Below are 18,576 nucleotides of genomic sequence, written 5' to 3'. Positions count from 1 at the left end.
TTGGGATGAAAAGAGGGGATATGTTGTAGGATTTGCCATGGTGGGTAAATATGGAACGGGGTTTGAAGGATTACTGGGACCAGCCTCATTCCTGGTTGTAAAAGGTGGAATGGGGGGTCCGGGAGATAGTGTTGGTTCAGGCTCGTCGTAATCTAGGCGAATCCTTACTCCCTTGTCCTTCTCTTTGTTCACATACTGGTTGAGGAGGGTTCTCAACTCAAGAAAATTGTTAGCAACTCCCTCTGGGGTGAGTTCAATACGTGTGGGGGTGTCCGTGACACCGACGTTAGGGGAAGAAACTCCAGATCTAGAGGGGGTTGGAGTGTTAAAGGTGAGAAACTCGGGTGTGCTCCCCGGAGTTGAAAAAGCAGTTGGGATAGCCACATGGGCTTGGCTACTACCCGGAGTTGAAGTGTTTGGTACCTGGTTCACTTCACCTGGTGATCCACTTTCAGACATGACGACTTTGAGAGAGAAGAGCTACACTACTAGGTCTTTTTTGAGGAGAAATAGTGGCGTAGCCCCACGGTGGGCGCCAACTTGTTGAGACAACAAAATATAGACCGAGGATAGTGACAGGGGTGGTTAGGCAGAAGGGTTAAAGGGTTTAACCTTGCCTAACGCAGGTCGTGGGGTCCCCCCACGTTTGCAAGACGTGGAAGGAGGTTCACTGATTTTAGTTTCTTGTTTGAAGATCCAATTCTGAAGTATTGTTCAGTAATGGATTGAGGGACAGAAAGAACAAGTGTAATGTCACTTTGAATGAGGGACACTTTGAGTGAAGTGAATGTACGATGTAAAGGACCAGAGGTTGAGAGAACAGGTCTGATCCAGGATGTCTTTGTTAATGAATGAAGTGTCATTTTATAGGCAAAGACATGTCCCAAAGGAGTATACATTTGACTAGTGAACCAGCTTGCAGTGAGGGGCTTACCCTTTCGGGGGTTGAAGCCTTTTGACCCCCGGATAACAGCGTGTATTCTGTGGACCTGCATTGCTTTTACGGCTGTGGTTGGTGAGACTGTTTGGGGATGTGACTTGTTCACTGTTCCCGTGTTACTTTACTCCATCTCTTCAGCTTTTTCAAGCGTTGAACCTTTTAACCTTTTAGGTGTTTATATACTTGGTCGTTTTATTTGGTCTCGGGCTACCCCCGTCATCACCCCCCATACCCAACGGTCTAAGCTTAAGAGCTTAATAGGGCTTTCATAAACAAAGTTTATCTACAATACGACTAATTTCAAATATTCTATTCTAAGATGGCTCGATAAATTATCTAACCTGCATAGGTGTCGCGTATTTTTGTTACTAGGTTATTAATCAAATATCACTATTTTTAAATAAAAAAAATAGGATGTGACAAACGTGTTATCCTTGAAGTGGCAAAGTAGCATATGCTACCATTTTGGTTTTATTTATTTACTAAGGAGACATGTTTATTCTACCAGTCTACTAAAATCCACAAAACAAAAGTTGACTGAATTATATAATTAGAAAACTAAAGGCATTATTGATTTTAACTTTTATCAACTATCACATTGAAACGCCCTTTTAGGATAGATATATACAATCCCATTCCCTCTATTTGATTCGATTTGAAAACTATATGTCTCTTAGTGTGATAAAAATAATCCACACTATGGAAATATTTATTGGAGATTTAATTCCAATAGATGTGGAGGAGGATGGTCCCTTGAGGATGATCCGTCACGTAGGCATTCACATCAGCGGGTGTGAAAGATAAACCTAAAGTGTGGGGATGAACCCCTTTATATACATACATACATACATATATATATATATGTATATTTGTGTGTGTGTTGGATAAAGAAGTGAGGGACGTCGAGCACGACTTGGGGAGGACGAAGACGACGCGACGCAACAGGAAGGGGAGGTGTAACCGGCCTTCGACGTGGCTCGTTGTTCCGGGGATGAGCCCCACACCCATTAGCCTTATTATCCGTTGGGTAGAAGATAAACCCATAAATATCATGTTTGCCCTTCAAAGTAACCAAAATAATCCATTGGGACTCGTAAGTACATTTTTACTATTTTTATATAAACTAGAATTACGACCCGCCGCAATACGGCGGGGATTCTTTAGTTATAACTAAATCGATTTAGGACGCGCACGTTATGTTGAACCTGTCAAACGGGAAAAAAATAGACGATGTAAAAACGTTCACCCACACACGCACGTTGCGTCGTGTTAACTCGCAAAATTTAGAATGAAACGTAAAAAACGCTAAACCAAAGACGCACGTTGCGATGTGTTAAGTCACAAAATTTTGAACGAAGCATAAAGCGAAAAATTTACGGAGAATGAAAACTATAAAGGACAAAGTTGAAAGTAAAAAAAGTTGTGAATATAGATTGCAAAAGATAAAAAGTTTTGTGTTAAAAGTAAAAAAAAACAAATAGTTTTGGATTAAAAGTAATTTATGAAACACTTTTGGGTGAAAAGAAAAAATATCAATTTTTTTTTTGAAAAACCTTTAAAGCGAAGGTTACAGCAACCATATGCATAACCATTTTTTTTTTAAAAAACCCCCCAAAGCCAAGATTACAACACATAAGTAAAAAAAAATCAAAGTGGTTAAATCGCAAAAGATGAAAACTTTTGAATTAGAAGTAAAAAATCAAATTAATCAAAGGGGTTAAATTACCAAATATTAAAATTTTAAACTTAAATTGTCAAAGATTAAAACTTTAGGGTTATAAAGGAAACAAAGATTAAAAATTTTAAACTTAAATTGTCAAAGAATAAAACTTTAGGGTAAATTGTCAAATATTTAAACTTTAGGGTTAAAAAGGAAACAAAGATTAGAAGTTTATACTTAAATTGTCAAACATTAAAACTTTAGGGTTAAAAATAAAAAATTCCTTTTTTTTTTGAAAGACTCCCAATGTACAATCAACATATGCACAAACTTTTTGTTTCTTTATATAGGTTTTAATGTATTGTCCAACAAAATTATAGATATAAAAACTAAAACGTCAATATTTCTCTGTTAAGTGTTACTCACATTCAAAGGAAAAATAAAATGTTTGCAGGGATGGTTCAGGTAAACAAGTATGCGTGTTTTATCATACATATCCTATATCTATATTTTTTAATACTAATCTCATACCCAGTTACACAATAGAATACATGTCCCATTATTTGTTCGAATGTTTTGGGTTTGTCCGGGATGACCGTTGATTGCTTATCATATTCATGACACAACAAAAATAATAAGGTGGTGTTTGATTAGCTTATTTTGGAGCAATTTATGACTTATTGACTTATAAAAGTTAATAAGTTGTTTTTTGAGTGTTTGGGTTAGCTTATTTTGGAGTGTGTTGTTTGTTGAGAAGTCATTTTTGAGATCACTTATGACTTATATAAGTTAATAAGTCAGTTTTGAGAAGGAATCCCAAACACCCCCTAAATTCTTGTAGTCAAGCTTAGGGGTAAACCCTAAAAGCAATATCCATGATCAAGTTAGTGTCGATGGAAACGTCACTTTGAAGAAAGCCTCCTCAAATAAAGTATGCATGATCTCGAGTAAAGACAATAAAAAACCACCATTAAAATGACAAAAGCCAAGGAGCAAGGTTGTGTCTGGATTGTCTAATGAGAGTTACCAAACTTAGGACAATATCTATGTGCAACAACTTGCCATTTGGTGTGATAACAGTTTTATATTTATAGTAGAGTTGATAGGAGTGTGCACGGTTTGGTTCGGTTATTGACATTAACCGTAACCATAACTGAAGTCATCGGTTAATCGGTTCGGTTAACTTGTCGGTTTTTGGTTTTAACTTGTCGGTTTTTGGTTCGGTTCGGTTAATAACCAAATCAAATAAGGGTTAACATTTTTGCTTAGAGATACATGTAATGGAGGTATAAATACATGAAATGGATGTATAAATAAATAAAATTAAGGTATAAATACATGAAATAGAGGTATCAATAAATGAAATGGATGTATAAATACGTGAAATAAAAGTATAAATACGTGAAATAAAGGTATAAAACATGAAATACATGAAATTGAGGTATAAAATATAGAAATCTATGAAAATATAAATGGTTCGTTCGGTTAACCGATGGTAAAAAATAACCGATAACCGACTTTCGGTTAGTTTGGTTTCGGTTAATTTTGGCTCGATTTTATTGGTTTCGGTTGAATTTCGGTTAACGGTTCGGTTATTGCACACCTCTAAGAGTTGATATAAGATCAAACGGTAGCAACATGTACAAAAACTGTGAGCAAATCAAAGAGATCTTTCATAGTAAGAGCAAACTAGCAATTAGACCTGCGCACGTTGCGGCGCGGGTACATTGCAAACATCGAATGAATTAGTTTAAGCATTATGTGATACAGTAACCATATGAAATTTTTAAAGTTGAGCAAGTGTAAAAAAGGAGTAATAGTACAAGAAGCAAAAACGTAAAGTTTAAAACTTGACGGTGTGGTGGCGGTAAAAATGGAGTAATAGTGAAAGGATAAAAAACGCAAAGTTTAAAAATTGAGTGGGGTGGTAAAAATGGAGTAATAGTGAAAGGAAAAAAACGCAAAGTTTAAAACTTGAGGGGTGTAAAATAAAGTAATAACACATGGGTTAAAAATGTAAATTTTAAAAGTACTTGTAAAAATTGTAAAACTAAGCAATAGCACAGAGGTTAAAATTGTAACTTTCAAAAGTAAAAGGTGTAAATACAAAATTATATTACAAGAGTTAAAATTAAAAGATTTTACATTTGAAGGGTGCTTGGTGAGAGAAAGCATCGACTTTCTCTTTTAAGACTTAAAAGAATTCTCTACACAGGATATTACAACATTAGCATTGTGCTTGAGTCTCTCATATGAGATGTGTATCTTTCACACGAGAGGTTTTGTGTGTGAGGGGTGGAGGAGGGGGATTACATCATTAGCATTGTGCTTGGAGTCTCTCATGTGCTTGTGTGTTTATGGAACTTGGAGATTTGGTAGTTAGAAATGTATGCAGTGGGAAAAAAGAGAATCCACCTCTAAGGTGGGTTAAATGTCCCTCTTTATTCAGGCGAGTAGGAGAGTGGGGAAAAGTTTAGCTAAACCATAATGAACTTAACCGACGTAGGCCTGAGCCCACTAGACCTTGCCCAAAAGTGGGTATAGTTTACTACACATATCTCGATAATATTTTGCTATTGGAGTTCATTATAATTACATTGAGAAAGTAAAGAACAAAGTAATTGCCAATGATCTCTAGATCAAGTAGTGGAAGGCTTGCATTTCTCCTGAGAGATGCAGATTCGACTCCCACTTGGTGCAGAGTGAGACACTGGTGGGCAATGATAGGAGACCCAGGGAAACCTGGGTTGGATCCTTGAGCCAAACGGGGTTTACCGGTAATTTCACTGTCATGCCTACGGGCGGGTGGGTTACCGGGTTTTTCCCGGAATTGGTAGTGGACTCGGGTTACTCTCGGAGTACTCCGTTTGTCCAGTGGGTGCCCCGAGAGTGCTCGGGATTGAGTTTGTTGGCCGTTCAAAAAAAAAAAAGAACAAAGTAATTATCGGATGACATTTATTAAAGGATTGTATATTTACGTATGTCGTCATAGGGATTCTGTTCTCCTTTAGAAAGGAGTTGCGTATTCTGGTGCCTCATTGATTCAAAGTGGTGTAAACACGTGGCCGAGCTCAAACTTGGTGAAGCATTTGATTCAGAGAATGAGAAACGAATAGTTGAACAAACTATGCGAATGAAATATGATCCATGTCTCATGTTCAATGAATGCCTATACATAAAGGAGGTTGGATAAGGTTAAAAAAGGTTATTGCACTTGATCAAGTAAGGTGCTACTTGGATACAAAGAACAGTTGGCGAAAGTAAATCGTCAAACCTTGATAGGGGCAACGTGATGTAGCTAGATGTCCTCTATTTTCTACGTTAAAGGGAAAGTAATTGAGATTCTTCCAAGTGGGAGTTGTTGGAAGTAGTATGTCGACACTCAATTTTTTAACTTTGATGTCATGGTACGATCCAAATAGTTACACTTTGGAGGACATGCACAAATTAAATATTTAACGGTCAAATATATTTACGACAGGATTTGCGGTACAATATTGCGGTTATTAATTATTTCGAATAATCTATCTCTTATACTAAAGCAAATAATGTTGACTATTTGACCTTGATGTGGCATGGCTATTTAGGCAGAGAATTGGTGTTTGAGCGGCAAAATGGATTTCCTCCTTTCTCCTCATTTTGTGAAACCGCCTAATGAAGATATGGAAACCCAATCAATTCTCAATCAGTTGAAATTCTTATACAAAATTATCAATGCGTTTCCATTATTAACGCTTATAAACTGTCTATGTTTAATCAGAGAATTCAAACGCTTTTGATCTTTCAATCACTGCTTAATCTTCAATCGATCGATTATCATTGTGTTGTTCTTCCATTCCAGGTATGTTATTCAATGGTTATATAAGATTTTTTTCACAGTGGCCTTCTCTTGCTCATAACCCTAATGTGTGTTAGAATTAGGATTTAGGGTTCTAATAATGTGGGGCTGAATCAAGAAGAAGATGTGTAATAGCCCTAATACTATCTACGGCTTCATCTATGGCGATTGTATCTATACCCACTACAAAAATCTCTACATCTCGAGCATTCGAACTCTCATCTAGGTATGTTTTATTCGATGCTTGATGATGTAATCTGATAAAACATTATTTATAGAATCACTGTGAAACATTATCATTTCTTGCAGATTGGTTAAGAATATTCTCCACTGCCTTCTTTTGCAAAGACTTGTAGAGATGAAGTTTTAATAGGTAGCTGTAAAGTACTACTGGAAGGTGAGAATGGTTGAATTCTGAAATTGATTGTGTAATTATTATTAGTGAAATTGGTATAATATCGACTGTAAAGATGATAATTAGGGTTTAATCTATTTTATACTTTTAGGGGTAATTGATTAAAAATTTCCTAATCTACAGAGTAATTCTTCACAAATCTTTATAGCAAAAAACTAATCTTAGATTGATTTTATTCAACACTTCAGTATGACGGTTTGGTTCTTAACTATATCTTCTTCGATCCCTTTTGTGTAGATATAACAAATGAAACAATAGTGTGATAGCAAAATTACATTACGGATTTCATTTCGATTTGAGGTAATTGTATTAGTGATGAGTGGTGGTATGTTTAATTAATTAGTGAAAATTATGCGTTTGTGATTTCCTTTAGCTTTAGAACTTTTTTTTGGGGCTTAAATTTATAATCAAGTTCTATTTCAGTTTATACATTTTAAGGATGCTTTCGATATTTGGAGAAAGAATGGTTGTGCATAGAAACATGAGTTCAACATTGATGGGCAGGTAGTGTTTTTGAATCTATAATATGTTATACACATTTGAGCTCATACTTTCTATTATGGTGTGCACTTCGTTTAGAAATTTGAGGTTTAATATTTTTCCCAGGTTGATGTTATTTTATATTAAGAAAGCATAACGACATCACACAGAAAGCCAAAGAATTCATCTAGGGTTCCGGCGAACTTTCGAACAAGCTCCGGTAAGTCCATCTTTAGCTTCACTTTCATTTTCCGTTAAAGCGGTCTATATTGTGTTGATTGAAATAAATGGATAATAACATGTGATTGTAACCTTTTAAAATAACGAAAAAGGTAAATTTTTATATTGTTTGCAGGTTTATATGTTGGTGTTTACCTTGCTAGCCCTTTGATATGAATTTTGATGGCACCAGGTTTGACACTCAATAAAAATTAATGGTGTAGTAAAGACTATACTAAGACATTTTAAGAAATCGTAAGCATGACTCGAGACGATTGAGTATAGGTAATTTAATAGCAGGTGACGCGTATAAAGTATGAACCATTTAAAATTCTTAAATAAATACAGGGGCCATGGATTAACTATACTGTTCGGATCATGGATTGTAACTATATACACATTATAGCAAATGGTTGAGATGCATGAGACCATACTCGGGAATAGGGACAAGCATTTGGTACCGGGTACCGGTGCCGAATTTCCTGTACCGATTTATTTTCGGCACCGATTCGGTACCCACTTTTTGGCGTTTTTGGTACCGGTACTTTTGGTTCGGTACCGGTTCACTACCGTACCAATATTTTACTGAATTTTACCCTCAAATACCGGTACGATACCTTACCGTAACGATATCAAATTTGGTACTGGTATATTATGTCATGAACCATTTAAAAATTAAAAATTTGATAGTGTTCTCATTTTTTATTATTAATGTGTTTAATAGCTTTGCTTCGTGACTTCTTCAAATCAAACATCAATCTTGATTCACCCACCACAAAGGGTAAAACTCAATCTGTTTGTATCATTTCGTCTAATAAATTGGTTTGATCCTTTATATTTGTTGCATATTTGCAGGTTTATATGTTGGTGTTTACCTTGCTAGCCCTCTGATATGAATTTTGATGGCACCAGGTTTGACACTCAATAAAAATTAATGGTGTAGTAAAGACTATACTAAGACATTTTAAGAAATCGTAAGCATGACTCGAGACGATTGAGTATAGGTAATTTAATAGCAGGTGACGCGTATAAAGTATGAACCATTTAAAATTCTTAAATAAATACAGGGGCCACGGATTAACTCTATTGTTCGGATCATGGATTGTAACTATATACACATTATGTCATGAACCATTTAAATATTAAAAATTTAATTGTGTTCTCATTTTTTATTATTAATGTGTTTAACAGATATGCTTCGCGACTTCTTCAAATCAAACATCAATCTTGATTAACCCACAACAAATGGTAAAACTCAATCTGTTTGTATCATTTCGTCTATTAAATTGGTTTGATCGTTCATATTTGTTGCAGATTTGCAGCAAGCTTAGTTTAGGAATACTGCAGTAGCGGTTATTTCTAGAATCGAAACCCACCGTGAAGCGGTTGGTGTTCCACTAGGGTGGATGCAAATATATACTACATACGTAACCTGAGTCAATCCATCCACATGTAAATATGGTGAATTTTCCACCTCTATATCTAGAAGGATCGTCATCGTGGTTAGTTAAATAACAATGTTGAGTGTAATTTTTGGGTTGTGGATCTTTTTTATCTTACCACCTGATTACTGCATATTTCAACAGACAAGTACTATGTCAACTACGTATTCAGTTTTTAGGATTAGGGTTTAGGTCGGATCGATTAGAACAAAGGCCCAATTGTTTACATATTTTTCTTTTTTTCTTTAATGCTTCTTACTTCATTATGCAAATTTGTAGGTATAGGTGAGTTTGTCTGTTTAGTTCGAATGAAAAGAAAGGGTTTGGACTTACATTGTTTTTCTGACTTCAGTTGTTCTGCAGATGTCGTACAATCATTTGGTGTATGAGCTCGCCGGAACCCTAATACCACCGAAAAAATGATTACGCTGGTATATTGTTCTACCCTAAACTGTGCTTTGGTCGCCAAAGATCTTAATGGCGTGGCAACCTGTGTTTAACAGATAACAACTTTACCTCTACATTTCTCTCTCTCTTTCTACCAGGTGTGGCAACCTGTGTTGCAGCCATGGTGGAGATATGATTGTTGCTATTCAAGGCTGTCACGATGAGTGTAAAGGCAACCTCTGTTATCCAAGATCTAAACCTTGATCGGAGACCTCAACCACCTCATGTTTTCGTTGCCTCACAAACCAGGTACTAGGTATAATCATATGAAAGATTATTGAGGAATAACATAGTTTTTAGTATGCAAACTTTGGTTGTACATTGAGGGTGCTGACTACTAATTCCTTTAGTTCTTATGTATGCAACTTCAAAAAAGGCCATGACTTTCGATTAACATTATGTGATTGACATCGTGATGGCGTTTTGGGTTGCATTCGGCTTTTTGTTTATGATTATAACAAAGGAAACTCGCCAGTTTCTCCTTATGTTATGATTATTATGTTTCGTAATGTACTTTATTAGTTTGATTTTGAAGTACCGTTTATTAAGTCGTCCTTTAAATTAACTTAGCAAATGCATAAACAGTCTCATATTCGGTATTAAATTGAATCTACAGCTCTTGAATTGGGCATCCTACACACATGGAGATTCAATTTAATGTTATGTTATTTTATGTTATTGTATTTTATAATAGGTGGAATGCTAATATCAACCTTTGAGTTATGTTATGTTATTGTATTTTATGTTCTTATTTATTAGTTTACTCTTTCTTTTTACTAACCTTTTTGTTGTTCTATAGTTGTAGCTTTGAGTTGTAATCTGTTTTGAACTCACTGTACAACAAGGTTTCTATAGCAACTTGCTCTAGGATCCTCTTTTGTTTTTGAATGAAATCTCCTTTGCCTTTAAAAAATGTTTTTCTACAATTTGTTATTTTCTTATGATTATTTGATAGACATAGCTCATCTCACGTTTTTTAGTTTTAATACTTAAAATTAAATGCAGGCAGTTATTTCTATAGGAAAGGTAGGTGGTGTAAAAGGCTACTACAACATCATTTTGGAAAAAGATAAGAGATTGGATTTTTGGTGGAATTTATGTGAGGCTTTCACATTTTGGTCCAATAAATATATAGTGGAAACAAGATGTTTCGTTGTGAATGCTCTAATCGTTTTATATCTTTTGATTGATTGTTAGACCGAGTACATGTACACCGACCGAATCGATAATGGAAAATACTAAAGAATACGTAAAAATGGCAGCGCACACCGGGATATAAATTCGTGTATACAAACTTGCATTTTTTATTGTTATATGCAAAGTAATTTGTAACTTTATTTATAAGAAATATTTATATATCATATAACTGTATCGTTTTTATTATTCAATCTCGCGTAAAAGGTTAATTTTAAATATTTAAGTTTAATTTATAACTTTAGAATTAAAAAAAACACGCTTAAGATATTTGCTTCGTTTTGGGACCCAAAATGGTTGAGCCGGCCAATGTACTATTTTGTGGAATCCAATACACCTACAATAAAATCACATGAATGTGAGTTTGCATAGATATAGGATTATGATAAGTGAGAAAATAGTTTGAAACAAGCCAATTAAGAAACAAGTATCAAAGAGCCTATTTAAAAACTGAAGACAAGATCAAGCTACATGTACAACCGTACATGTATTTAATTATAGATTCTTAACTTATGTTACTAAGAGTTTGACATGTTAAAATACTTTGCTTAACTCAATAATCAAGTATGAATTATATATTTGTGTTAATAATTATAATTTTTTTTGTGTTGTATGTACATTTGGGCTAAGTATCTAAAGCTAATTGTGAGTATATATAATTTAATAGAAGACGAAAGCAAGGTACATTTGACAATGAGAAGGTAATTCGTGTTAAAGAGTAGGGGGTGTTAAAATATATTAATAATCGTAACATGAGAACTAATTGTGAGCATAGTAACATTTATATCTATGTATAATTTATTAAATCAATAAATTTATAAGAAGTATTTCCTTTATATAACCCGTGTAGAACACGGGTATTTAGACTAAAATGGTTTGATTTTCAAATCAAACATCAATCTTGATTGTTTTTGTATTTGTTTCAAGACTCATAAAGGTCAGCTCCAAAAGAAAATGATGTATTAGCAATACTGCAGTAGTGGTTAGTTCGCCACCATCTACAACCAACAGTTAACAAGATCTGCAAAGTCAGAAATTGAGGTAAACTCCAAACGAACATTACCCCAATCTCAAAAGCCATATATGCAGTTTAATACAAATTCAGAAACTATGGTAATGCTTGAAAAGATTAACTAGCTTTATGGTTTTGTACGGTACATGGTTTTAAGGTCTTCCAAATGAGTTGATTACATGCTTTATTAAGCATAAAGCATTAGCAACGAGATTTTGGTCTAATTAATATGTTTAAAACTTTGTGAGATATAAGTTTTTATTGTTCATTAGATATTATAATGTGAAGCAATTCTTCTTTTCCTTGACCCATGTCATATTTTTTTGCTGATTACTTATTTTTGATAGTCCAAACCTATTAACAAAAGTAGAAAAGTTAGAAGTTAAGGAATTGCAGATGATTATACAAACAAGAATATTTACTAATAGTCTACAAACCACTTAATGATTATTTACGATTTCAGAACTCAATAATCTAAAAATCTTCTTCAAAACTCAACCCCAAACACCCTCTTAGACTATTAGAATTTGCTCAAATATATTTGGTTGTGTGCTGGCATTTTATATTCAATATCTTTAGCTTTTTTATTTTTATTTTTTTTCTTAAACATTGATTATAGGAGTAATACTTTTTGACTTAACGCAGGTGCGATATTTACGGAGCACATGTCAAACCTACAAATAAAACAACTAATGTTGTATATAAAGAGATCTTCAATGAGTTAAGGTATTCATGTATTTCAATTATTTGTTGTACTTTCTATCATTTTTGTTAATATTTGAACGCATATATAATTAAAATATTTACGTTAACACAGTTAAAGTATAATTTTTTTCGTGTAGCCACCCGTGTATCACACGGGAACTTAGACTAGTTAATATATATATTGTTTAAGGAGTTAAACATTAGGCAATTTATTATTTATTATTGGATAATAAATAAGGTTAGAGATTGGTAAGTAATTAAGTGTTAATTAGAAGGTTTTAGCTTGGATGAAAAGTTAAGACATTGTGGTTTAGATTTTTAATTATACTGAATATAAATAGATCATCAAACCTAAACCCAAATTGCAAAAAACAAGAGAACAATCACAACACCCAACCTAAACTTGTCGCCCCCCTCCCTTGTGACTTCGACGACTGGTTGGCCCAAAGCCGTCGTCATCGTTTTCCATCGCCGCCTTCATCGCAATCCACCGTATTGGTTTGCGTGTTTGATTGGATCAAGCCGTCTCGTTGGATCTCAAGTGTTGAATCTGTCTCATGTTCGGTTTACTAGTGGAACCGTCTGTCAGTCAATTGTGTGATCTCCTGGTTTACGCTGAGGTATAATTACTGAACATCCTATGGTTGATTATAATTGTTTAACTAAATTGCTCGCTAAGGTATGATTACTAAACACCCTATGGTTGATTATAATTGTTTAACTTAATTGCATATAGGATCACTACAAGGAATCAAACCGGTTTATTTTATATTCACGTTTCCGTTCATCCTAATTTGTTTAACTCAATAATTCATAAATTTGGAGTTTATAAAGAATATTGTAATCCGGTACCCTGACATGAAGTTGAAGACCGAAGGCAGAGACAAACCGGATTGAAGATGAGATCTTGGATCTAGTGGGAGCAAGTTCTATAATGGTTATTTTGTTCCTTTTGTGAGACCGTTTCAGCTCAAATGAAACCGTACAAATTCACTAGTAGCTTAATTCACTTGTTTTGTGGTTGTATTTATAAATTATAAATAATTTTGATTGACAAAACTAGTATTTTCACAATCTTAAAATGATGAATTAAAGTATCTTATTTCGAAAAGGTAATTTAATCAAAGGAGTTTTATTAAAAGATAAAACATTTGGTTTTAAATTAAATGTTGATTTATATGAATAATTTAATAAAAGAGTTTATTAAATTTATAATACGTTCATGAATACAAATGTAGTTTTAAATAGGGTATTTACAATTGGTTCGTATCGAGAGATGTGAGACACTTCAAACTGTCACAAATAGTAGTAAAATTGGTTTTACTAAAAGTTGCATGACTTGCCTCATACTACAAGTCGTCCAAAATATTATTGACCCTAATGGTAATTAGAATATTGAAAAAAATACCAATTTAGAATCGATATTGCTATGCCATCCTAAAGTGGAGATACTCAATCCAATCTATCTGGACCCCCTATGTCAGTGACTACCCTGCATTGGGACTATAGTTTTCGAGAGAGGTCGAATCACGCTTCCTATGTCACATGGGCCGGTTCCACACATTTTCAGTAGAGGACTAATATCACTAAAAGCGTTTCAAGTGGGCATAGTTGAGGTCAAATGTACAAATGCTTGACAACGCTTGTCGTGCGACCTCAAAACGCGAGAGTTGTGTAGAGACACAATTGGTAATTGTTATCTACATGGATAAGTGGTACATGTGAATAGTGCTTAGCCATTCATTATGTATTATGGATATGGTATCTCGAATTCCTAAAAGATAATTTATTTATTGGGTCATAAAATTAATGTGGATTAAACATGAAAATACTAAATATATTGTTGTGAATTTTGTAGATGTCAAACAACAACGCTCCCAACTCCATGTTTTCACTCAAGTCTATTCTTGAGAAAGAAAAACTTGACAATACTAACTTCATGAATTGGTATCGAAATCTGAAAATTGTTCTCAGAGTTAAGTCTAAGGATTATGTCTTGGAAAAACCAATTCCTGATGAACCTGCCCAACAAAATGGTCTTGGTAGAAGAAACTGGAGAAACATGTTAATGATTCTCCCAAAGTTTCTCGCCTCATGCTTGCATCCATGATTCCAGAGCTCCAAAAAACATTGGACAACTTGCCAACTTTTGACATAAGGGTTCAGTTTAAAGTCATGTGATCAGTTCGTACTGAACTACAATGTGACTAGATGGCACTAGATGATTCTTGAGTTGCATATGATGCTTAAAAGTGCTGAAGGGAACATACCCAAGAAGTCTGGGGATGTGTTGATGATCAGAGATGGTTGAATTAAGAAACAAGAAACTAAGAAGAAAGGCAAGAAGGACAAGAGCACAAGGACAAGGGAAAATCATTTTCCAAGAAACCTTCCAAAGATGCCAAATGTTTTCATTGTAATGAAGCGGGGCATTGGAAGAGGAATTGCCAAAAGTACCTAGCTGAGCTAAAACAAAAGAAGACCATCGAGGGGTCTTCAAATATAATGGTTATTGAAACCTTTTCTTTAAGTAGCAAATCTTGGGTGTTTGAAACTGGATGTGGCTCACACATATGTAACGATTTGCAGGGACTAAAGAAGGTTAGGAAATTGAAGCTAGGCGACTTTGAGCTATTTGTTGGAAACGGGCAAAAGGTCGCAGTGAAGGAAGTAGGAGAATTGTTCTTTTACTTCCTAGTGGTTTAGAACTTGCTTTAAACAACATTTGTTTTGTGCCTAGTTTGACTAGAAACATTATTTTAGTTTTTGCTTTAAGATAACAAGGTTTTAAATATGCTTTTGATGGTGATAATATTTGTGCATATTTGAATGGTTTGTATTATTTTGAAGCAAAACCACATAATGGAATCTATGAGGTAGAACTCCATAACTTGAAGAAAAGTACGACCATGCCCGTGCTTGCACAGATACATGGTTCTGTCTACTAAGTAGTTGAAAAGTACAAGTGCAAGAGGGGACAACCGATCATGGCACGGCCTTGCCTAGCTATACACGGGGAAAATTTTGATCTTTAAATAGAGGGACCACCTCCTCATATCAAGCGTCCATTTCACACCATTCAACACACATTTCACCCTCTAGGGAAGGCTTTTAAGGTTCCTACCCTCCTTTACCCCATTTAACACAGATTGCGCTCTCTAGGGATAGTCTTTTAAGGTTGTTACCCTCCCTACTTGTGTGTGTATATGTTCGCCCAATATGGTGGTTGCACACATTTCGGGTTTGTACGTATTTATACAATTGTAGTTATCATACTAAAGATAGTGGGTAAAAATTCAATCCTTAAATTTTCTATATCAAAGTCATGAAAGCCATAGATATTGTGGAATTGGGTTCTGTGACTTTGATTGGTAATCTATATCTTGCATGGCTAGGGTACCGAGCTTATACTCTAAATTACAAGTCTAGTGGTACCTACCTTACAAGAGGATTTTATACTTGAAGTACAAATTTCATTTGAGATGTTTTTAACTGGGCTTATGTGGGGGCTGTGCACTGTAGTCTTGTAAGTAAGTTCGTGAGAGATGTATATCAAAAAACAGGATGTTACAACTCTCCCCAACTTAGAGAAATTTCGTCCGCAAAATTTAGGCAAAGAGGTGTCGATATTTCTGTCTCATCTCATCTTCTTTTATCCACATCTCTTCTGGTCCTCTCCTTTTGCATCCCACTTAACTCGAACTAGAGGGAACTCTCTGTTTATCAATTTCTTTACTCGTCAATCTACGATCTGGATGGGACGTTCTGTGAAGTTCAACTTGTCGTTGATCTGAACTTCCTACCAGGGTGTTGATGCATGGAATGTCTGTTGACTTCGTCTGCATTACGTCTTAGGTCAAGATTGGTCAAATTAGAAGCTAGAAAGTAAAATTCATGTATATTATAGTAGTTTCGCTTGTATGTACCTTCATAGAAGGTTCCGCTTATGTGTCATCTTAGGGTTTTGCTTATTAGGCAATCAAGAAGGTTTCGCTTATTCGTCATGACATTCAAGCGAAAACCTTATGGGGTATATATAGGTTTCATAAGCGAAACCTGGTCACTCACTTGTGTATGTTGAAGCGGAACTGTTGCATGCTTTTGTTACCAAAACTCTGTCAAATCATTATCAGAAAGCAATAAAAGGAAAGGAATTGAATAGGAAAGCTATTGTTACTTCATTTACGTTGATTCCGCCTTCGTACGTGAAGATGAAAGTTCTCTACTGACTATTCAGGGTCAAAACACGGTCCAACACAGGGCATCTTAAGCTACTCGTCCGCCAGACATTTTCTTAAGTCGGACACGTGAAACGTGTCATGATTTCCTTGTAACTCTTCTTGCAGTTTTTACTTAAATGTTGCAGGACTGACTCTTCCAATTATCTCAAATGGTCCAATATAGCATTGACTTAGTTTCCTTTTTTTACCGAAACAAATAATGCCTTCCAGGGTGAGACCTTTAGTAATACTTTGTCACCAACTTAAAACTCCAAAGGTCTCCTTCGTCTATCAGCGTAACTTCTTTGTCTGTCTTTAGCAGCTTTCATTCGTTCTCAGATTTGTACAATCTTATTTGTTATCTCTTCAATAATCTCGGGTGCCACTAATGGGTTTCCACCAACTCCAGTCCATCAAACTGGAGAATGACATTTCCTTCCATATAGTGCTTCAAACGGAGCAACTTTATTACTTGAATGATAGCTGTTGCTATAGGCAAACTCTATCAAAGGTAACAGAGTCCGTCGGTTTGCAAATGGTATGTCGTGCTTAGGTTTACTTGGGCTTCTAATTCTTGTTGGAAACTCTGCCAAAATCATGATATGAAATGGCTATCTCTGTTAGAGATAATGAAAATAGGTACCCCATGACGGGTAACAATTTCCTTAACATAAATTCTTGCCAATTTGTCCATCTTATATTCTTCTCGAATTGGTAAGAAATGGGCCGATTTAGTTAATCGATCTACTATCACCCAAACGCAATCATGCCCATTCTTGGTTCGTGGAAGTTTGGTTATAAAATCCATAGTTATCAACTCCCATTTCCATTCTAGGATTTCAGGTTGCTGTAAACATGCTGCAGGTTTCTGGTGCTCAGTTTTGACTTGTAATCACATTAGACACTTGTCCACACAATTGGTTATGGACTCTTTCATTCATGGCCACCAATACTCACTTCGAATATTTCTATATATTTTTATACTGACAGGATGCATGGTATATCTGGATTTGTGCGATTCGTCCATAACTCTATCTCTTAGTCCACTAATAATATGTACCCAAAATTCTATTGTTGTATCTTAGTATTTAATCTATTCCAAGAGGTTCACTCTTACTTTATCTTTGATGCACGTATTCTTAGGGATTTGATTGGTTCTTTGCGATCAAGAGTATCCTTAACCATGTTCGTTTTCCCTGGATGGTAGCGAATTTCACAATCATAATCATTCAACAGTTTTATCCATCTTCTCTCTCTCTCTCACGTTTAACATCTTTTGCTCAAAGATGTATTTGAGACTCTAGTGATTAGTATAGATTATACACTTGGTGCCATATAAATAGTGTCTCCAAATTTTAAGGGTAAACACTACTGCTCCCAATTTTAAATCGTGAGTGGTGTAATTCTTTTCATGAGTCTTTAACTGTTTGGATGCATAGCTATGACCTTACCTCATTGCATCAAAACACGCTAGACAAATATTACGGGAGCAAGGATAGGAACACTAGATAACTTCTACTTGAGAAGGTTAAAAGCCTCTTCTTGTTTATCACTCCAAAAAAATGTGGTACTTTTCTGAGTTAAGGCTGTTAAAGACATAGCTATCTTAGAAAGGTTTTGGATAAACCTTCTATAGTATCCTGCTAATCCCAAGAATCGCCTAATCTCAATGGGATTTGTGAGTGTTTCCCAGTTTTTTGATTACTTCAAATTTGGCAGGATCTACTTGTATACCTTTCTCATTCACGATGTATCCTAAAATTTGGACTTTTCTAGTCTAGAATTCACATTTACTATACTTAGCATAAAGTTTCTCTTCCTTCAACAACTTGAGGATGACACAGATATGTTATTCATGTGCTTCTTTACTCTTAGAATAAATGAGAATATCATGTATGAAAACAATCACAAACTAATCCAGAAAACGCTTGCATACTTGGTTCATGAGATCCATGAAAACAACTAGTGCATTTCTGAGGCCTAATGACATCACTAGGAACTGTA

The 18,576-nt window shown here is 35.0% G+C and overlaps 1 long non-coding RNA gene across 16 annotated transcripts; it reads left to right on the top strand.

Annotated features, from left to right (window-relative positions):
- Positions 1–6,156: 6,156 nt before the first annotated feature.
- LOC110928579 lies at positions 6,157–10,748 on the top strand. Of its 16 annotated transcripts, none has more exons than XR_004888190.1 (13): positions 6,157–6,441; positions 6,516–6,664; positions 6,748–6,835; positions 7,091–7,153; positions 7,277–7,357; positions 7,460–7,553; positions 7,689–7,837; positions 7,901–8,333; positions 8,408–8,556; positions 8,744–8,800; positions 8,867–9,013; positions 9,347–9,425; positions 9,540–9,931. It is a non-coding gene; the product is annotated as an uncharacterized LOC110928579 (long non-coding RNA). The 16 variants fall into 16 exon arrangements; XR_004888191.1 differs by having other exon boundaries at positions 6,159–6,441; positions 8,277–8,333; XR_004888182.1 differs by adding an exon at positions 10,447–10,748 and having other exon boundaries at positions 6,160–6,441; positions 7,689–8,333; positions 9,540–9,690.
- The last annotated feature ends 7,828 nt before the right edge of the window (positions 10,749–18,576 follow it).

The sequence above is a fragment of the Helianthus annuus genome, chromosome 3 (assembly GCF_002127325.2).
Source record: "Helianthus annuus cultivar XRQ/B chromosome 3, HanXRQr2.0-SUNRISE, whole genome shotgun sequence".
NCBI lineage: Eukaryota > Viridiplantae > Streptophyta > Magnoliopsida > Asterales > Asteraceae > Helianthus > Helianthus annuus.
This window is presented reverse-complemented; position numbering and strand designations above follow the sequence as displayed.